The following is a 9,307-nucleotide window of genomic DNA, read 5'->3' as shown; positions in this document are numbered from 1 at the left end:
TCCTGAGCTCAGAATGGAGTTGGGCACAGATGAGACGTTAAAAAAAATGGTTTTAAAAAGCTCATCTTAGGGATGATGGCTACTGAATTGCAGCACACCCCTGTATAACCAGCCCTGGAGGTCAAAATTAGCAAACCCTAGCTCGTGACTTACTATTCAAGTGCTTGTTGGAAGCAAAAGCCTTCTAACAAGCCTTTGGAGCTTTGGAGCTTCCTGGGATGGAATTTGCGTTCCATACTGGAAATTGTTCTTTTCAGAAGGGACTCTGGTGCGTGCATTGCAGAGAGAGGCACTGTATTGTTTTAAAATAATAATAATTAAAAAAAATATATATATATTTTTTTATTTTTTATTTTTTTTTAATTGATTTCAGAGAGGAAGGGAGAGGGAGAGAAACATCAATGATGAGAGAGAATCATTGATTGGTTGCCTCCTGCACACTCCACACTGGGGATCGAGCCTGCAACCCGGGCAAGTGCCCTTGACTAGAATTGAACCTGGGACCTTTCAGTCTGCAGGCCAACACTCTATGCCAGGCGTCCTCAAACTACGGCCCGCGGGCCACATGCGGGTGTTTTTGCCGTTTTGTTTTTTTTTACTTCAAAATAAGATATGTGCAGTGTGCATAGGAATTTGTTCATAGTTTTTTTTAAACTATAGTCCTGCCCTCCAACGGTCTGAGGGACAGTGAACTGGCCCCCTATTTAAAAAGTTTGAGGACCCCTGCTCTATGCACTGAGCCAAACCAGCTAGGGCGAGCCACTGTTTTTTAAGCTGAGACGTACATTGAGTCCGGCCACTGAACATCCCAACGTGCTTTTTGGGGCCATTGCCATAAAGCGTGGGCATCGGACCGCTCCGGCTGGGTGGAGGCGCGATGCAGTGCGCTGCCAGGCCTCATGGAGCCCGTGCGGATCCGCGTTTCAGTTCTTCCTGGTCTTTCAGCAGCAGCACCTGGATCGAAGGCCCGAGTCCGGCTGAGCCCTGGTGCAGCTGTGTGCGCACGTGGCTGCCCATAAACACGGCAGAGAATCAAACACGGCCAGCCATGCTCAGCGGACCGCGGAGTCTGGCTGGGGAAAAGGCTGAACTCCCAGAAGTCTCTGAGACACACGCACGCACACACACACACACACACACACACACACACACACATGCACGCACCTGCCTGCCGACCTGCACTGGGGAACGCACCTCGGGAGTAACAGGTGAGGTTCAGATTCCTTCGTCTCTAATTGTGATGATTAAATACCTGCAGGCTCTCTTGGGCAGCAACCCCAAAGGTATGCAAAAAAAAAAAAAAAGACGAGTTGAAATCCGCAAATACCCCCTACGGTGACTTTTCAGGTGGGGAAGGTGGAATAAAAACAATGAATGCTAATTCGTTTACATTAATCAAAATTATTCCTAGCTGCTGCTGCTTCTTTCCCCCCCCCCATTTCTTTCCACAGCGCTTATGTGTTCAGAAGCAGGTTATTTCAATTTCACCCCTGTTTTTCAGAAATTAACACAGGCCATACATTAGTGTAACGCTCCGCCTGCTTCACGGAATACATTAGCAAAGGTTTTCATTACTGGAATGAGACAGTCAGAGAAAAGATGATTTAATGAAAGCGATCCTATTATTTGCATTCCGGGCCGGCCTGCCTGCCTGCAGACACCAGGAGACAGGCTTAACGACGCTGAAGTGCCTGGGAATAATTACCACGTCGTCATTGCGCCCCGGGACCCGGGCTCCGGTGACTTCGGGGTCCCCGGCAATATCTGCTCCAGGGATGACAATGGAGGCCCCAAATCCCTTTTCTTTCCCAGTTCCCGGAGCTTGTCTTTCCTGGAGGAATCCTCAGAGAAGGGGAAATTAATTGGCGTGCTCTGTTGTTGGAGAGGGTTGTGTGAGGGTTCAGATAATTAAAGTTGAGCCCAGAGGTGATGGCCTGGGTATGAAAATGACAGATGATTTTACAGCTGTCATCCCCTCCCCACGCGACAGGACAACAGGTGGGCACGTGAAATCGTGCACAGAGAAGGCATGTGACACTCTAAGTGTGGGCAGGTGGGTCTAGAGCAGGCGTCCTCAGACTACGGCCCGCGGGCCACATGCGGGTGTTTTTGCTGTTTTGTTTTTTTACTTCAAAATAAGATACGTGCAGTGTGCATAGGAATTTGTTCATAGTTTTTTTTTGAACTATAGTCTGGCTCTCCAACGGTCTGAGGGACAGTGAACTGGCCCCCTGTTTAAAACGTGTGAGGACCCCTGGCCTAGAGTCTAGACCCGCCCCTCACTCAGGTCCTCCTGGGCTCTCCCCACAAAAGAGGGGGCAAACACGGTGACATCTGTGGTGATTTGGTGACATATTTGGTGAGTGCTGTTGAGGTCCCACCAAGGGACCCGTCTGGAGTGATGGAAGGAGACGTGGGGACGGAGGGGCCTGCTCCTCGCTCTGTTCCCATTGCGCTGCCCGGGCGACGCTTAGAAAATGCGAAGGGACAATAAAAAGTAAGGGTCCTGAGACAAGGAGAACTTTCAGCTCCTTTAGCTGAAGCTCCTCCCACCCCCAATGCCTTTCAAAATTATCTTTCGTCTCTGGACTCTTATTTAATCGACGCACAGCCTTTCTCCGGATTGCTGAACCCTTTGTGATGCTGGAACAGGAACCCCGGCCACAGATCCCATTTCTCTTGATCCGAAGATGCTTGTGATTAGAGAATAGCATGCAAAGTCTTACTTCCCAGAAACGACCTTTAATGAGAAACCCGGGCTTGCGCTCACGAACGTCCTGTTTCGTGCCAGGTTTTCTGTTTGGAATGGCAGCCTATTCGTCTTCATCAAGAGTTTAATAGTTGCCCTTGGAACGCATATGTTGTAGCAAATGGCAGAGGAGTATTCCTCTTTTCTCAGCGGGTGGCAACGTCCCCCTCGCCGTTAGTCACGATTTATAGCATTTGATCTCTTGAAATTGTACTTTCAGGGGAAGGAGAGTCTTTAAATCCAGCCGCGTTTCCTTTTCTTGCATTGACACATATAACATCGTCTGATAATGTGGATGGATTTAGAATGCAGTCGAACCTGATCATCTTGAGTGTTTCTAGGTAAAAATGAGGCTTTTCCCTAAGCCTACACAGATGTTTCTCTATTGGTCTTTAATCATTTTTAAGATTCCTGTTAGTCCTCGTTAATATCACTGGTACATCACATTAGCCGCACCTACCCAACGTTAGAGTTTTGCTTGGAATTCATAAACTTTGTCCAGGCGTTATTTATATGTTTTTGTGCTGCTCTTATAATTTTTAATTCATTTTCATCAGGTGCTCAAAATGTGTTTGTTAGGTATTTAAAAAGTCATTAATGTATGCTTGAGTATTATCTCCATCGTGTGAATGATTTCTAAATGAATTTTTAATTCGTCCTTTTGTTCTTAAATTCCTGACACAATTCTTTCCCTGGCCAGCCAATGGCATTTTTCACAGAAATAGAAAAACGAATCCTAAAATTTGGAATCACTAAAGGCCCCAAATAGTCAAAGCAATCTTGGGAAAGAAGAACACCACCGAGGCCGAATGAATGAGGTTTTGCTGAATATTCTGGGGCCAGAGACCAGCCTAGGAGAGGAGGCAAGACCGCTTTAGAGGGTCTCAATTCTGGGCATTTCTATTATAAACTAGAGGCCCGGTGCTCAAAATTCGTGCAAGGGGCTCGGCCCTCACAGCCCCGGCTTTGTCCACTTTTATTGTTATAGATTCCCCTGAAACTTTGTTCTCTCTCCCAGCGGGCACCATGAGGATTAACTAGATAGTGTTCAAATGCACATCAGAGGACATACATAGGACATGGTTGCCAGACAAAGACTATACAGGGCGGCAACCACAGAGATGGAAAACCAGGTGATGCAGAGATCTCTCTTCTAGGGTTCCGTGTGGCGCGGGCACCTGCCATAGGCTAGACTCGCAGCGGTCGCCAACCTTTCGGACCTCACGGACCACCAGTGGCCCACGGACCACCGGTTGGCGACCGCTGGGCTAGAGGGAGGGACAGTGACTTTTCACAACAGCTGCACTTGAAGGAGAAAAGACACTCTCTCTGTGTAGAAAAAAGGATTCTTATAGGAGCCTCTAAGGCTGCTGACCCAGCATCCATTTCCTTGTTTCTTCTCCCCCCGCCCAGATGTTCATTTCTCTCCCCTCTCCCCTAGCCCAGTGGTCGGCAAACTCGTTAGTCCACAGAGCCAAATATCAACAGGACAACGATGGAAATTTCTTTGGAGAGCCAAATTTTTTAAACTTAAACTTCTTCTAACACCACTTCTTCAAAATAGACTCGCCCAGGCCGTGGTATTTTGTGGAAGAGCCACACTCAAGGGGCCAGAGAGCCGCCTGTGGCTCGCGAGCCGCAGTTTGCCGACCACGGCCCTAGCCTATGTGGAGTCTTTCCAACCATTTTCTGCTCCCTCCCCTTTATCCATCAGACATTCTCCCCAGTGAACATCTCTTGCCATCTGGGCATGGGCTTCCCGATTCTGCGCAGCTCTACCCCGCGTGGCCCACGGTGAAGGCGGAGGCAAGGCCTGTGTGACCTCCCGGCCTTGCAGCCTCCCTCTTGGACCTCACGCCTGTCCTCAGACAGGGGCCCAGGCACCAGCCCGTCTCGGTCCCGCATGAGTGAGATAAGATTTTTCCCTCTTGGCAAAAGTTCCCGCTTGGCATGTGTTTATTTAGCTGACTGTTCCGGGCTGGTTCTGCTCCGACGCAAACAGCAGCCCAGATCAGAGAGGAAAACATCCAGAATCGGCAGCCGAAAGCATCTGCCGGCCACATCGGCATCTCGGCCCCTTTCATGGCTGCGAATGGGAAAATGAGTCTCTGGTCCCGCAGGTGACACCTGGTCGTGTAGAGATAATGGCGAATTATCCGCTCTCAGAAAAAGCCATCCTTTAAGGAGGGCGCGCGTGTCTCGTGGCTTTTAAGTCAGGATTTGAATGTCAAAGGCAGTGTATGCCTGGCACTTGATCATAAAGAATATGACAGATTCTTCCTCTTCACCCCTAGGATACCAGAGAGGGAAAGAAATGGTACGGGTGGATCTCTGGCCAGGTTGCTCTGCTGTATTTCTAGATCACTACATGGGGAGATATTGGTGAAGGGGATGAGTTGGGGGTGCCAATGGAGGCAGAGAGTTTCCATCTATTTTATTTAAAAAAATATATTTTCATTGATTTCAGAGAGGAAGGGAGAGGGAGAGAGAGAGAGAAACATCAATGATGGGAGAGAATCATTGATTGGCTGCCTCCTGCACGCCCCACACTGGGGATCGAGCCTGCAACCCGGGAATTGAACTGTGACCTCCTGGTCCATAGGTCGGACACCCAACCACTGAGCCACCCAGCCAGGCGAGCCCCCATCTATTTTAAATGCATTGCCCTGTGGCATTTCTATGCAAAGAGGGCACAGGAGCACCCCCAAGGGGCACCTGCCTCTGGGAGACTAGCGGGCCAGCGCTCAGGATTGTCCTGCTGGTGGAATCGAGAATGGGATTCAGAGGGCAGGAATGGGAGCTGAATCTGCTGCTCGAGCCGTCTTCTAGCATTCCCAGTGGGGGCCTAGTCCGAGTGTCTCCCAGGGCCCAGGTGTCCCAGCCTGGGTTAGCCCCTCATCGGGTGGGGAACATGGGAGGAGGGAAGGAACTATTTGGGTGGGGGAGGTGAAAATCAAGACTTGTGTTTGGGTTATGCTGAGTCATCTAAGTGGATTAGCCACCTAAGTGGAGGCGAAGTAGGTAGTTCAGTGGAGTCCGGAGCACAGAGCTGTGGACAGGAATCGGCGTGATCCGCTTACGGGGGGATATTGTAAATGGGGAAGAGGTCGCTTAGGGAGAGAGTGCATAGGAGAAGAGAAGGGGTCCTAGATTCACTGGGGGTGTGGTTGGAGCAGGTTAGGTTAGCTTTTCTGAGCTTGATTTTGAACTTGACTATAAAGCGAGTTTTCTAGCATCTTTCTTGCAGAGTTGTTATAAGAATTAAGTGCCTGGCTGGTGTGGCTCGGTTGATTGGAGGGACAGGAATGCCCAGGGTTTGACTCATGGTCCGGGGCACACCTGGGTTGCAGGTTCGCTCCCCCAGTCGGGGCATGTGAGGGGGCGGGGCATGATCAATGTTTCTCTGAATTAAGTGAGCTGATGTATGTGAAAGCATCTGGTACAATGCCTGGCAGATTCTAACACAATTAGAATTTCTTCACACTGACTATCCTTGGCCCATTCTGTTAGGTAATAAAGGTGTTCAGGTGAACCATTAAAACTGGGTCTAGGGCCCTAAACGTTTTGGCTCAGTGGATAGAGCGTCGGCCTGCGGCCTAAAGGGTCCCAGGTTCGATTCCGGTCAAGGGCATGTACCTTGGTTGCAGGCACATCCCCAGTGGGGAGTGTGCAGGAGGCAGCTGATTCATTTTTCTCTCTCATCGATGTTTCTGGCTCTCTATTGCTCTCCCTTCCTCTCTGTAGAAAATCAATAAAATGTATTAAAAAAACAACAACTGGGTCTAGGCAGAGAGAGTGTCTAGGACTTGACACTCCTTTTTCTGATGAATAAACTTCCAAAAAAATTATTCTTGGGCACTGGGCGATGGATAAAGATGAAGCTATGTCGGCGTTCTCTGTGCCGAGAGCCCCGATTTCTCTGGGCAGGAGGGGGTTGGGTGAGGGGAGGGGTGCAGGTATGAGAGGGGACGGAAAATGAGAAAAAAGCGTCCCGGCAGCCTATTGCTGGGGTAAAGGTGGGAACGCTCAAGATTTCCAACCGCAGTCCTTCGGAGAAGGTGGCACGGGCCAGAAACGGAGACGTTGGTGCGGAGTTTGTTTGGGGTGGCGTGGGAGTAAGTGCTGATGGGGCGGGTCTTCGCCAGGCTGAGTGTGCGAGGGCACCCGGAGCCGATGCCAGCCAGCCAGCCAGCCAGCTGAGATTTAGGGGGCTTTGCAGCTCAGGAGCGGGGCTGGACCGCGAGCAGGAGATTTAGGGACCCCTGCGTGGAGATGATGAGGCCTGGCGGGCGATGAGGTCATTGACAAGATGGATGGCCCGGCCTTCTCCAAGGAGCTCTCTTACTGCCGGTTAATATTTCATGCGGCTGTTTGGCTTCCCTGCTTGATTGTAAACCTCTTAATTGCTTTCCCGCTCGCTCAGAGGTGACTCGGGAAGGTGCCTCTCTCAGCTTCTGTTGCCTCGGCTCCAAAATGGGCCTGGTAGCACCTGGCACAGGTGGTGTGGAGGCCTGATGATCAAGTTCCCACCCTGGGCACACGCCCCACAGGGGGGCGATTTGATGTTTAAGGGGGGCAATTCGAGAAGGAGTTATTAGCAGTGAACTTTTTGCGTTTCTTATGCTTCTAGGGGCCTCATCTACAGCATATACATACATATTGTGACTTATTGATGCCTTTCAGCTCTCTGTTATATGTTTTGAAACTTTATTTGCTATTTTTTCCCATCACTTCAGATTATTATTATTATTTTTTAACAATTTCTTAGTGATTCCCTCCTCAGGACTTCAACGGTCCTTTCATTCTTTTATTTCTCTCTTTCATGGACGCCATGTTCTTTGGAAGCTGGTTTAGACCAAGTTCATGGCCTTTGAGGCTTCCTCCACGTGACTAGGAGTGCGCTTTTTGAATAGCCAGAATGATATGTCACAGGGCAGGCATCAGGATGTTAGAGATGCTGAGGGTGGGGCGTGGCCAACAAAAGGTGGGGAGCCACTGGCCTAGAGCCGTGGTCGGCAAACCGCGGCTCGCGAGCCACAGGCGGCTCTTTGGCCCCTTGAGTGTGGCTCTTCCACAAAATACCACGTGCGGGCGCGCACGTACAGTGCGATCGAAACCTCGTGGCCCATGCGCAGAAGTCGGTTTTCGGCCTGGGCGAGTCTATTTTGAAGAAGTGGCGTTAGAAGAAGTGGGGGTGTCGGTCGGTCGGTCGGTCGGGCGACGGGAGCCGCGGTTTGCCGACCACTGGCCTCGAGTGATTAACATGGTGCCTGGACCGCAGCAGGCACTCAGTGAGGATTGGATGCTGCCTGGATGCGATTTATTGGATTCAAAACCCGGAAGTGTTGTTGTGTAGCTGATGGATGTGTAAGCCTTCCTGGTCACTCCAGGTGTGTGCCAGGGAGGCGGGGGGAGGGGGGCGCTGCGGGGTTGAGGGGGGGGGTCTCTTCTTATACCCCCTTCTGTCTAATCCTGAGGCTACTTCCTGACTAGCTAGTCTTGGAAGAACCTCCCCTTCCCCAGTTTATATGTGGGAGTGGGGTGTAGACCGTCGCAGATTCTACTGTTGAAAACCAGTATTTGCCAATTGTCACATCCTACAACCTGCTCAGAGCCCGTCTCTGGGGCAAATACCTGGCTCTCCTTGCCCCCCCAGAGGGACGACCCCTGGTCAGAGGGGAGAAGCAGCAGGGACCCAGCGGCAGGCGGCCCAGGCGCCATGGACCCCCCACCTTCCTGCTCCTCGCCCGGGGTGTGAGGCCCCTCGCCCTTCAGGAGGCACCCAGGTTGACCGACCATTGTCATTGTCTGTGCTCCCAGGGAGGGAGGTGAAGGAGAGTTGAACTAGGCATCTCTGAGGTTCCTGAGGCCAGCAAGAGGGCCCTCGGGGTGTCTGATGGGGGCGCGAGTAGCTTGGGAAGAGGGAGAGAGGGATAGACACATCCATGATGAGAGAGAATCATGGATCGCCTACCCCCCCGCACGCCCCCTACTGGGGATCAAACGTGCAACCCGGGCATGTGCCCTGAGCGGGAATCAAACCGGGACCTCCTGGTTCATAGGTCGACGCTCACCACTGAGCCACACTGGCGGGGCTTGGCAACACAATTTGGTCATCTCCTGCTCGCTCATTGGTGCTTCCCCGGGAGTTTGAATGGCAGAGTCACAATTCACCCCCTCAGGTAGCCCCCGAAGGGTCTAACTCTGAACGAGGCTCGTGCAAAGAGTGGCGGATGCACCAGAGGTTTGTCTAAAGGAGACTCCCCAGGGAAGAAGCATTTTCACCAAATCTACCGACCAGCCCTCGGAAAAATATCCCATCCCCCCTCTCACTGCTTCGTCGCAGCCCCAAGCATCCTTCTCTCTGGCCCGCGAGGACGTTATCCTAAAGAAAACGCACAGCGGCATTCATTTGTCACCCACTCGAAGGTAACTCGGGCTCCCTAAATGACACGTCAGTTGTATTTAAGTATCACATCAAATCCCGCCCCGGGCGCCTGTCTTTAAGGGGGAAGGACGAGGGACTGCGTGAGGAAGCCTTGATTTGAAAAGCCGGGT

This window comes from Cnephaeus nilssonii, assembly GCF_951640355.1.
Source record: "Cnephaeus nilssonii genome assembly, chromosome: 23".
NCBI classification, from domain to species: domain Eukaryota; kingdom Metazoa; phylum Chordata; class Mammalia; order Chiroptera; family Vespertilionidae; genus Cnephaeus; species Cnephaeus nilssonii.
Note: the sequence above shows the minus strand (reverse complement) of the source record.